Genomic DNA, 12938 nt, shown 5'->3' with positions numbered 1-12938 from the left:
CCTTTTGGAACACTTGATCGCGCTGGTTTCGGGTTTTTCCCATCAGCTTCTCCAGTTCCATCATCTTCACATGCCACTCTTCTTTCGTTGGTACTTCTTGTTGTTTCATTTTTGGGCTAAAAGGATTCTTGCCACAGTGGCTGCATACATGAACAGTCTTTTATCTTTTTTTGGTATCTTTTCACCTACTATACCCAGTAAAAAGGCTTCTGGTTTTTTAACAAAAGTGTTTTTAAACAGTTTCTTTAACTCATTACATATCATTTCCCAGAAAGCCTTTACCTCTTTACAAGTCCACCACATGTGGTAAAAGATACTTTCCTTTTCTTTGCATTTCCAACACTTGTTAGATCTCCAAATGCCCTTTCCGTTGTGCATTCATGATGAGCTGTGCTCAGGATGGTGTTGGGGTAGTTATATGTGATTCTGCGTTCAAGATAGTTTACACTTGGAAAAGTTACATGGATGTCTGTGTGCCACCTCCAAGGTCAGACAGAGAGGGCAACATGCCCTCTTTCTGGGCTGCCCATGGTCATTTGACTGGTCACTGTGGAGAAGTATAGAGGGTTTTTGAAATCTACTCGGAGTCGAGTGTGAATTTCATGCTCTTTATTCAGCTCATAGCAGCAATGAATGAATCTTTCCCCAAAACGTCTAGCTATATATACATTATTTGCACAATGGGCCCTGCGTGATTGGCTAATTCCGGGCTGCTCCTGTAGGCCAATCAGGTTGTGGATTCACCTCCTCCAGAAGCCTGATTGGCTGCTCCTGCAAGCCAATCAAGTTGCTGATTCACTTCATTCAGGAGCCTGATTGGCTGCTCCTGCAGGCCAATCAGGTCGCTGATTCACTTCCACCTGGAGCTGGGTTGGGTGGCTCCTGCGGACCAATCAGACTGCTGCATTCTGGATCCTATTGTTCTAGGATTCAGCTCAGTACAGAACACCTTTGTCCAGGACTTTGCCCCCTCCCCACCAGAAGTGGCTGGTCTTGGCCCCTGGCCTCTGTCTGCAGGTTCCACGGGATTCACACATTACTTTGATCTTCAGTGCAGGCAACCCCAGACCTCCCTGGTGCTCCTAAAACATTTATTCATGTTATTTTTTTTAAAAAAGCCATTTTATGGACGTCTTACTACACACAGACCCCAAAGCAGTTTGCCTGGGTTGCTTGCTCTGACAGACAGGCAGGCTGAGAACTTCTTCCTCGTTAGGGAGCCCAGCTAAGTGAAGATGTCTCAGAGGGCGGCACAAACATCAAGGAACAATAGTTTGTGGCATTGCCTCCTTGCAACAATTGGGTGTTGGAACCTTTGTTAACGGAGAAATCCGAGGGCTCCCTTGGACAAAAGACAAGGAGACCAGCCAGGAAGAGCAGAGCAAAAGAGCAGCCAGTAGGCTTGGTCTTGATTGAAGACTGTCGTGACAGGACTTCCACCTGCCACCAGGTGGAACAAGATGGAAGGCCAGAACAAAAGAAGACCCCAACTTTTATTAGTTACTAATCCCCCATGCTACACCCCTAGAACTACATCACAACTACATCATGACTACATCATTGACACATCACAAAAAGGAGGGGTTGAGGGAGGAGTTGTGGAGGTAACCTGAGTATCTTGTCACCTGGCTGGTTCCCTTCTCCCCCTCCCCATGAGTCATTTCCAGAGGACAAAGGGGAGTTGGCAGTTTCCTGCCCCCAGAGGGAAGATCTGATCATTGTCCTTTGTTCCAGTCCGTGTTGAATCCACTCCCATACGTAGGTCCTTTGTGACCTTGATGGTCTTCTGTCTAGGACCATCAGGGTTGGCATAACAACTGGGCAGGGCTCCTGTGTACGTGCTGGTACACCCAAGGGATTATGCCCATCCTGTATCAAACCATCCCCCTTTGATAGTCCTTCCTTCATGGAGCAAAATAAAAGTGGACCAGTGTAAATCCGATGTACGGTTGATTTACTATGAATTTATAACAGAAACGTCGCGTATGTCGTGTGTGTGTGTGTCGTGTTTGTACAAACTGAATGATTGGGGGGGGGGGTTCCTGCAACACCTTCCACAGAAAAGGGGCAGAAGCATGCTGTCAAGAGAAGTGAGCACTCCTCTTCAATGCCACAGGGAGCTTTCCCTCTTATTTTTCCTAGGCCCAGAGTGAGGCCCGGGGGAATGTGGCTCTTGGGAGTGTAGCAGGAACCCCACCCCCCACCCCAATCATTCAGTTTGTACAAACTTCACACACTCACACTCACACACTACATATGCCACACTTCTGTTATAAATTCATAGAAAAATCAACCATACATCGGATTTGCACTGTTCCATTCTTATTTTACTCCATATGACAAGGACTATCAAAGGGGGGTGGCTTGGTTCTGGTCAGCCATAATCCCTCCACCATCCCAGCACATCCACAGGAGCCCTGCCCAGTTGCTATGCCAACCCTGATGGTCCTAGACAGAAGACCATCAAGATCACAAAGAACTTGCATATGGGAGTGGATTCAGCATGGACTGAAACAAAGGACAATGATCAGATCTTCCCTCTGGGGGCAGGAAACTGCCAACTCCCCTTTGTCTCCTGGAAGTGACTCATGGGCAGGGGAAAGGAGGAACCAGCCAGGTGACAGGACACTCAGGTTACCACCACAACTCCTCCCTCAACCCCTCCTTTCTGTAATGTATGCATGATGTTTCTGGGGGTGGGCTTGACCTAGAGGATGGGAATTTCAAAGTTTTTATAAGGTCTTGCACACCATCTTTCTGGGTCTTTCCTCTCTCCTGCAAGTGAGGGGAACACCCTGTTGCAACAGTTCAATAAAGGCCAAGCCTACAGGCTGCTGTTTTGCTCCAAGTTATCCTGGTTGGTGTCTTTGTTTTGTCCAAGGGAGCCCTCGGATTTTTCCGGTAACAGGAGAAGCCGTGCTACAGAAATTCATGGCTCTCTCTGAGCTTCCTCCATTATTAGCTTGCCGTGTGTCAAGCACAACAAGGAGTCAGCTGGGTCCATTGGCCAGCAGACCTACCGCCTCTGCCTTTTGAGTGGGGGCACCACGGTTTCAAAGCACTCCTGCCCCCCTTTGAAATATGCCCTCTTGACTCTGCCTTTATTCCGATCCGTTTTTATCTTCAATCTGCTTCCTGCATGATATTTCCTGGGCAATTAAGGTGAGCGCGGAGAGGGGTGGGTTTGATGTGCACTTTGCAAGACTGCTGATCCTTTGCAAGCAAATTTAAGGGAAACTTCACAGGGCTCCGGTTGTTGCATTGCAACACACTGTTCCCGGCAAGGCCTCAAGGTAAGGGAGGGGACACTTTGCTACACCTGAGCTGCCAAGTTTTGACTAGCAAGCTAAGGAGGAGCAGGTGGAATAAGAAAAGATGCTTATGCAGGGATTCTGGGAATGAGGTGTGACATCAGGAGGAACCACCATTGCTAAGGCTGGGCTCTGGCAATAGCCATGAGCCTGCAGCAGAGAAAGTATTGCAATGACCAAAGGTCGCAAGAGAAGCACAATGAGGCTGGATGGACTTGGCTTCTTTGCTGTGACCTGTGAGCCAGTGGGGAACTAGGGTGTGCAGGCAGCGGAAGAGCACGGCTTCCGTTTTAAGCAGAAAAGCTGGGTTCCTTTAACTGAAATTGAGGTGCTTTTTCTCTCCCTGTATCTCTGTGCTGTTGATTTAAAGGCAGAGTGTCTCTGCTGTGCCCTAAAATAACCACAACAAATTGCAATTCAAGGAGGAGAAGGAGGAGGTCTGGCGAGGCTTTTCCCGCCAAGCTGGAGGTCTGGGGGCTTTTCAGCTCAGCTGCCTTAGAGCAAGAGGAAGTCACAATCACGGCTCCGGAAAGCTGTCCAGATAGTTTATCCTGCCTGCATCCTGAGACAAGAGGCCCTGACAACAGCCAGATCTTCCTCTCCTTCATCCAGTCTCCAGCATTGGCCTCTCCCCTTTGACTTGCAAATGCCACATGGCCAGGACTGAGCTCTATGTTATCTTGAATCATGCAGTTGGAAGGGACCCTGAGGTTCATCCAGTCCAGTCCCCCCCTGCAATGCAGGAATAGGCAGCTGTCCCTTATGGGGATTGGACCTGCAACCTTGGTCTTTTCAGCCCCTTGCCGTAATCAGCTGAGCCATCCAGCCATCCAATAGGACTTACCTGTCCTGGGAATCCCACACTCTGCTTAGTACTGTATCTCCAGTCCACCTGGAAGGAGGACCAAGTGCTTGGTTTTGCTGCAGTCCTTCAGGAGCTGGAGCCAAAGGAAAGCCTTTTGATTCTGAAGGTGCTTTAAGAAAGAGCTGTGATGACCTAGTGCTATTGAGATCCTGTTCCGCCATGGACGTGTTTCCAAATGGCAGAATTCAGCAATGTGAAGATGTGCCTGAAAGGGATCACAGCGCCCGCCAAAGATCCCAGAAGCAAGTGGGGTGGTGGAGCAGGATTCTCAGGGGTTATGGGTGGAGCTTCAGTGTTTTTGGCCCCTTGACCAGCAAAACCAGGATAAATTGATTAAGATTAAAGATTAGGATTAAAGAAGTTTAAGGAAATGGAAATTTGGTTTTTAAGAGGTAAAATTTTAATGCTATATTATATTAAGATTAAAGATTGGGATTAAAAAAAGTGGGAAAGAAATTGCTGGACAAACAATTTGAACTGGAATACAAAAGAGGGAGGTATGAGGAGGTCCAGAAAATAAGTAAATTTAAAAACGGAAATGAAAAGGTGATATTGTTTTTAATTGTTCTGTTTCTTTTTTGTTGTTTTTTGTTTTCTGTGCTTTTTTTCTTCTTTGGATTATGTACTGTGTATTTGTGTATTTCTTTTTTTATGTTTTTCTGTTTAATCTTTTACTGAAACCTTAATAAAAATCATTAAAAAAAAAAAAAAGCAAAACCAGGATAAATTGTACAAAAACATGCACACAACTGCCACTTATTCCCAGTTTTCCTTGATCATTGTGCCCCATTTGCCTGAGGCGTGGTCAGCCGGTTGACTCTCCAGTCTTCTTCTTCTTCTTCTTCTTCTTCTTCTTCTTCTTCTTCTTCTTCTGTAGGCAAACTAAGGCCCAGGGGCCAGATCCAGCCCAATCGCCTTCTCAATCCGGCCCACGGATGAGTAGAATGTGTCCTTTTATTTAAAATGCATCTCTGAGTTATTTGTGGGGTATAGGAATTCATTCATTTCCCCCCCCTCCAAAATATAGTCTGGCCCCCCACAAGGTCTGAGGGACAGTGGACCGACCCCCTACTGAAAAAGTTTGCTGACCCCTCTTCTTCTTCTTCTTATTTGAATTTATATTCTGCCCTATACCTGGAGGTCTCAGGACGGTTCACAGAATAGAATAAAACATAAAACCACAAAATACGTAATCAAAATAAAAACAACCCAATAACCTCTCACCCCCCCCCAAAAAAACCCACATTTTAAAAGGACAGAGGATCCTCACAACATTTAAACATTTAAACCAGACCTGCCTTTCCAGGTAGGCAAATATGCCACAAAAAGTGGCTGGAACTGGGAAGAGGGAAGTGGGGTGTGCCTAAGAGTCTGGTGTGTGCCTTTTTTATTTTCGTTTTCCTGGCAGGGAGGCAGGCGGGCTGGAGGAAGGAAGGAAGGGGGCTGAGCCGGGAGAGGCAGCTCTCCTCTCGGAGTCCATCCTGAGTCCAGAGGGAAGCTGGACACGGAGTGTGAGCCTCTGCAAGGTAAGGGACGGGACCTTTGCAGGACTGGGAGGTGGTGACAATGCAAGGACAGGGTGTCCGTATAAGGCTGCTGTAGTGCTGGGCTTGTTGGACCCGGAGCCGTGCAGCTTCCCTTGTTTTCTCTAGAGAAAGCTCATTGCAAATGGCAAGCGTCAGATAAAAAATATTGGGGCGGCGGGGCGGGAAGTGAAACTGCCAAGCATGGAGCGAGCATGCTTGGAATGCGGTTCTGGTTTCCTCACTTGTTGAAGGATGCTGTAGAGATGGGAGACATCTAGAGAAGGTCAGGGAAATTGACCAAGAGGATGGAGCGGCTATTCCCTTGTGATCAAAGGTTGCAAAACGTAGGCCTTTTAATGCAATGAGGTTTTGAAGCAATGAGGTAGAGGGAACGTTCTTTCACATGTGGTGGGTTTGTAAAAGGGCCATGGGTGGCGGCTTCTTCTTCTTCTTCTTCTTCTTCTTCTTCTTCTTCTTCTTCTGCGATCACTTGTAGCCGAGTAAGATTGTCTTCCATGAACACGGTTTTAACAGTGAGTCTGTAAGTGACTGTGGAGGCCAATTCTGAATCCACACGTCCTTCCACAGTGGGGACAGAGGTTCCTGGGTGGGAGTTGATCACGGTGTGGATTTGCCAAGCATGCCTTCCTCTTAGCACGTTTCTCCCTTGAATCCTGAGTTTGAGTGTCTTCAAAGCCCAGGACACCTTTGGTAAAGGCTGTTCTCCAACTGGAGCACTCGCAGGCCAGTGTTTCCCAGTTGTCAGTGTTTATACTACATTTTTTTAGATTTGTCTTGAGACAGATCCCTGTAGCGGGGTGAGCTCCCGTTGCTCTGTCCCACCTCCTGCCAACCTAGCAGTTCAAAAGCATGCCAGTGCAAGTAGATAAATAGGTACTGCTGCGGTGGGAAGGTAAATGGCGTTTCTGTGCACTCTAGTTTCTGTCACAGTGTTCCGTTGTGCCAGAAGCGGTTTAGTGATGCTGGCCACATGACCCAGAAAACTGTGGACAAATGCCGGTTCCCTTGGCCTGAAAGCGAGATGAGCGCCGCAATCCCATAGTTGCCTTTGACGGGACATAACCATCCAGGGGTCCTTTACCTTTACATCTTTACTGGACTTGTAAAAGGGTAAAAGAGTATTAGGAAATAATCCATAATGAACTGGGGGGGGGGAATGTTTAAAAGTACTTTCCCAAAAAAACCAGAGTCCTTTCTGTTGGAGAAAAGGTTATTTATTTATGCCACTACTGCGGCCTGCGTTTTGTTAGCCCCAAAATGGAAAAAGAACGAGGTCCCAACCAACGAAGATTGGCAACTTAAGTTGATGGAAATTTGCAGCTTGCAGGTTTAACATATGGAATCAGAAAACAAGGTGAACATACGTTCAGAGAAGATTGGAAGAAGTTTATTGAATGTATGGGAAATAATTGTGGACAGCTGAAAATGCTGGCAGCATTAAGATAACTTCAACAGTGTAAATAAGTTTTGATGGATGCAGTAATGGAATACTGAATGGTATAGTTTCTGTAAAATATGCAGGGATTTATGATATGTAAAATGAACCATGGAAAGAGAAGAAGGGAAGTCATTGATATTTTAAGGATGTAAAAATGAGTATTTAAAATTGTAAAACAGAAAATGTAATAATATATATATCTCCAGACAGGCAGCACTTGTGCCCTTTGGATGGGCTTGGCTCAGAGCAGGTCATTTGTGGCAATGCAGAAGGCATTGGGAATAGTTCAGAACAGGATTAGTTGTTCCTGGGAGCAAAGGTGAGGTTCCAAGTGGTGTTTGCCTGCGCCAAATCTCTTGACCCTGGGCTTCAAGGTGAGCAACAGCCTTCCACATATGTGGTGACCCTCAGCAGTTTGCTCCCTGCGGGTTTATGGCAGGGCTGGCCTATGAGACGGACTGAGGCAGCCACCTCAGGCGGCAGAATCCCATGGGCGGCACCCCCACAAGCACCCTGCCCACCCCGGCTGCTGCCGCCCCTGGAGAAGCTTCTGTTTTGTTGTCGCCTATACGATAGCTCAGTCAGTAGAGCATGAGAATCTTAATCCCAGGTGTCACAGTCTGGTTCACGGGCAATCAAAGTCCTGGCAGGGGATGTCAGGACCAGGGGCAAGATGGAGAGGTGGGAGCAGGAACGGAGGTCCAGAAGGCAGGAGTCAGGAAGCCAAGAGTCCAAGGGTCAGAGAGTCGCGAGTCAAGAAGCCAAGGGTCCGAGGGTCAGGAAGCAGGGAGTCACGAAGTCAAGGGTCCGAGGATCAGGAAGCAGGGAGTCAAGAAGCCGAGGTTCAAGGATCAGGAAGCAAGAAGCCAAACAGAGCAAGGCAGGAAGCGTGTTGCTGTTGCAAAGAGCCGAAGGGAAAATGCTGACCTTATATCCCTTCCCAGCTCTTGCCACCAGGTGCTGTGAGTTACCAATCGGTCTCACCTGTGCGGCTGTGAATTGCCTCTCCAGAACAAACTTAGGAAGGCCCCAGTCCTGTGAGGCTCTACCAGTCACAGGGCCTGGCTCCTGCATGCACACCTAACGCCAGGCTTGTGGGTTTGAGCCCCACGTTGGATGATATATTTCTGCATTGGAGGGGGTTCCCTAGATGACCCCTGGTGACCCCTTCCAACTCTACAGTTCTGTGAGGACACTTGATTTGTTTTTGATGTACCCAGTTTAAAAACGCATCTTTGCTTTTGGTCTTGACAATGACAGGAGAAGGTAATTGAATGACATTTATCTTACGTGTTGGTGCAACAAGAAGGTGTCATGAAATCAATGTTAAAAGTGGCCTCCCCCTTCTAATTAGAGTTCGCTTTTATTACTTAACCTGAAAATTACTTTTCCCTTCCTTCAACAGCTGCCAAAAGACAGGTGCAATGAGCTTTGGATAACAGGCAACTATTTTTTTAAGATTATTGAGTTAACTGGCTAAAAGGCAGATGATTAACTCTGCCTTGCTCAATTGATGCCCTCTGGGTGTTGCCATGCTACAGCTTCCGCCTCCCTTGACCGTTGGTTGTGCCAACTGGGGCCAATGAGAGTTACAATCCAACAGCATCTGGAGGGCACCAGGTTGGGGAAAGCTGGCTTGCTCATCTGTTGGTTCATTGCCCTTGTACCAACAAGAGCTTCACGCAAATGCCGTGCATCGTTAGGTCTGTGGAGACTCCATTTCCAGAACCGTGGCTGGGTTCAGCGCAAGGTCTGTACTCTTTGCAGGCAGCATTTAAGTCCAATTGAAGTGAAGCCAAACAGCAAGAGGTTGGGTATTCTGGAGGGAGACTCAGCAAATATTGTTCTCAAAGAGCCAAGTAAAATAACACGCGCTGGAAATGACTTTTGTTGTCGCACGCCTTGCCAGAAGCAGCCGTAACCTTTTCACGTGGTGTTTGCTGGGGCCCAGATCTCCTCCTGTGAATTACTTCTGTGCTCCCAAAGGCTTTTTGTGGCAGACCGAAGTTCTCGGTTTACTCTGTGTGGGAGAAAGTGTGTGTGTGTGTGTGTGTGTGTGTGTGTGTGTGTGTGTGAGAGAGAGAGAGAGAGAGAGAGAGAGAGAGAGAGAGAGAGATTGCAGGATACGCTTTTGGTCCTTATTCTCTGTACGTTGTGTCAATTTGCTGGTCGACGCAACTGCCTGAGGAACACAAAACAATGGTGTGCAGATCCAGAAGGGTTGACCCTTGTCAAGAGACTTTTGGAGGATGGTCGATTGGGCTTCCTTGCAGATTGTTTAGGCATCATATCAGTGCCACCCGGATAGTTCAGTTGGTTAGAGCGTGGTGCTGCAGGTTCGTTTCCCCGTACGGGACAGCTGCATATTCCTGCCTTGCAGCGAGACTAGATGATCCTTGGGGTCCCTTCCAACTCTGCAATTCTATGAAAAGCCTTGGGTGTCCACGCTGGCTTCTGAGAGATTTTCTGATTTCCTTGTCAGGTTCGGGAGGGTTTTAATGATGCCAGGCCCCTAGCTTTCAAAGGGGATTCAAAAATTAAAATAAAATTAAAAAGGATTGGAAAGCTTGCTGTTGAACAGTGTTTAGCTGTGCAAACTGCATGGCGACTCCATGCCTCTGAGGCCAGTCTGCTCTGCTCGTGGGCTCCCTAAGTTTGTTCTGGAGAGGCAAGGTGCAGCCGCACAGGTGAGGTCGATTGGTAACTCACAGCACCTGGTGGCAAGAGCCGGGAAGGGATATAAGGTCAGCATTTTCCTTTGGTTCATTGTCACAGCAACATGCTTCCTGCCTTGCTGCATTTGGCTTTTTGACTCCTTGCTTCCTGATCCTCAGACCCTTGGCTTCTTGACTCCCGGCTCTCTGACCCTTGACTTTTGACTCCTGGCTTCCTGACTCTTGTTCCTGCTCCTATCCTTCCATCTTGCCCCCGGTCCCACCGTCCTCTGCCAGGACTTCAACTGCCTGTAAACTGGACCGTGACAGTTTGCTGTGGCCAGGGAGCAAGATGGACGGAGCCCGGCCTATAGATCTCACCACTGTGCTGTGGAACCTCCACGTGCAGGTAGCTACGCTCCAGGGGGAGGTTCAAGCACTTTGAGCGGCCCCTGCTGTGGCCCCGGTCCAACATGCTCCCCCCGTCCCATCGCCGGAGAGGTTCAGGGGGGAGAGTGGGGCCCTTCGAGGCTTTGTAAGCCAGTGTCGGCTGATGTTTGCCACTTGTGCAGCAGACTTTCCCACCCCACGGAGCCGGGAGTGCCTTATGGTCAGCCTACTCATGGGCCCGGCACTTTCTTGGGTCACTCCGTACCTTGAGGCCGACGACCCTCTGCTGGAGAATTTGGACGACTTCATTGCTGCCCTGGAGAGCATGTTCAGGGAGCCGAACCACGGCCAGATGGCCCTGCAGAACCTCCGGCAGGGGGCTCGCCTGGTTACCGAGTACAGTGGTACCTCGGGTTACATACACTTCAGGTGACATACGCTTCAGGTTACAGACTCTGCTAACCCAGAAATAGTGCTTCAGGTTAAGAACTTTGCTTCAGGATGAGAACAGAAATCGTGTTCTGGCGGCACGGCGGCAGCAGGAGGCCCCATTAGCTAAAGTGGTGCTTCAGGTTAAGAACAGTTTCAGGTTAAGAACGGACCTCCAGAACAAATTAAGTACTTAACCCGAGGTACCACTGTACACCACAGAGTTTCGTCAGTGGGTTGCAGACACCCTGTGGAATGAAGCTGCCTGTCGGTTCCACTTCCACCAGGAACTTTATCCCCACATTAAGGATGAACTGGCACAGGTGACCCCCCTCCCCCCAGCAGCCCTGACAGACTTTATCATGTTGTGTATTAACAATGACATGCGCCTGTCTGAGAGAGATTCCGAGCACCGATCAAGGGAGTCCCTGGAGTCCAGCGCTGCAGTGGGGCTGGAAGAGGAGCCCATGCAAGTAGGTGCAGCCTACTTCCCCCGTTCCCCCTTTGAACAGGTCTCACTGTCCGGCAATCTGTCTGCTCAGCGGTCAAGCATCTGCCCCAATCAGAATCCCATGGTCAGGACCCAAGCCCAAGAGTAGTGTCCAGCAGCTGGCATTCAGAAGCACTGCTGCCTCCGACTGTGGAGGCAGAACAAATCCATCAAGGTTAGCAGCCATTGATAGCCTTACCCTCCATGAATTTGTCTAATCCTCTTTTAAAGCACTCTTCGAATGCCTGAAGGGCTCTCTGGCATAGAATGGGGAAAATATTTCTTCTCTGCAAATCAAGAGGGTAGTGCTAAATTTAATGGGTCTGAGTTACAGGGAAGTCGATCTCGGTTTAGCAACAGGAGAACTGTCTTAGGGCTCGTCCGGACTTCCTATTGTGCCATGTTCCTAGGCACAGGTCAGTGCTTTAAAGCACCCTGTCTGAGCACCTTAAATTTTTGCCTTAGTGCTTTTCCTGCAAAAAACTGCTTTTTACTGCAAATGGCAGTCCGCGGGGAACCTAAGAACATTTAATCCAAGGCATCAATGAGCTGGAGGGATGAACAGCTGGGCTCTCTCCATTGTTGGAGGTCTTCAAGCCTCTGTTGGAGATGCTCTGGACCTCCTACATGGAGCAGGAGCCTGGACCCCTTCTGAAGACCCCCCCTCCCCCTGAAGCAGACTCCACAGGGAGGGAGTTGTACCCCAAGGAGGCACAGCTTGAGTAACCATTTCTAATGGAATTTTAACAAGGCGTTTTCCAAAGGCAAAAACAGGATGAGTAGTTTAGCAGGGCCATAGGCCAGGAAACTAGTGATATATCCCCGGTAAATTGGGATGGTTAAGCATAATGCTCTTAAGGTACGGCCATCCAAATGGATCATTTTGCTCATTTAATTTGCAAGCTCTGTTAGCTTGGGAAAGAGCAGCACCCTGGAGACTTCTGTGCTGTTTCAGAAGGCGATGCCCCCTTGAACACAGGCAGCAGGTTGATGTTGTGAGAGCTCTGGGGATTTGCGTGCTGTAATGATCAAGATCCCTGGAGCTGATGGGAGTTGTAGTCCAAAATCGGGAGGCAATGGGTTGGGGGAAAGGCTGCATTCGGAGGTGATGATCGTCTTGGTTTAAGTCATTCCTGCATTGCAGGGGGTTGGATGACATCGGGGTTCCCTTCCAGCTCTACAATTCTATGATTCATTCAGGCCTGTTAAACTCAGGGGAAAGCTGCAGGGCAAGTCTGAACGAGCCCTAAAACAATCTCAGCGACCTCTGACCACACCAGGGCTCTTCTGCCAGCCTCCCTTTCTGAGCTACTGCCATTATATGTGATGGCCTGGGACTCGGGCTCGGAGCCAGAGGAGTCTCAGTCTGCACTGGATCCTTTCCCTCAGGTGGCATCTGAACCAAGTCTGGGGCCTGATCCTGAAGAGTCCCAGTCTGCACAGGTTCCCCTGCAACAAGCACCAGCTGGGCCAAGTCCGGGGCCTGAGCCTGCCCTGGCTCCAGATGCAGGGATGACCTCGTTGCCTTCAGCTGGGCCATCACTTACAGCTGCTCCACTACCAGTTGGGTCAGGGGAGGCTAAGGCTGCCTCTGGGACTAGTAACCCACCGACGTCTCCCGAGCTGCAGAGACTAAGGTCTGAGAGAAGGAGAGACCTGAGTACTCGCAGGAGGAGTGCTTGTCTTCGGATGAGACAGGGAGGTGAGTCACCAGGGATCAGGACCGGCCATTACCCCGACAGAGATAAAAGGCTGCTGGACCCCGCCCCAGGTTGCGGGAGCAACGTTGCTGTTTGCCAGAACCTGCCTGTGAT

General features: G+C 49.0%; 1 protein-coding gene and 1 long non-coding RNA gene across 2 annotated transcripts in view; one reads left to right on the top strand and one right to left on the bottom strand.

Annotated features, from left to right (window-relative positions):
- The window catches only part of LOC308486511, a 297032-nt gene that overhangs the window by 41054 nt on the left and 243040 nt on the right, over positions 1-12938 (bottom strand). The window lies entirely within an intron of this gene.
- SHANK3 (SH3 and multiple ankyrin repeat domains 3) overlaps positions 5593-12938 on the top strand; it is a 447259-nt gene continuing 439913 nt past the window's right edge. Inside the window, exon 1 of the mRNA XM_081022613.1 lies at positions 5593-5702. The gene's annotated coding sequence lies outside the window, so the exon portion shown is untranslated. The remainder of the gene's footprint in view (positions 5703-12938) is intronic.

This window comes from Podarcis pityusensis, assembly GCF_964106645.2.
Source record: "Podarcis pityusensis genome assembly, chromosome: 10".
Classification (NCBI taxonomy): Eukaryota; Metazoa; Chordata; class Lepidosauria; order Squamata; family Lacertidae; genus Podarcis; species Podarcis pityusensis.
This window is presented reverse-complemented; position numbering and strand designations above follow the sequence as displayed.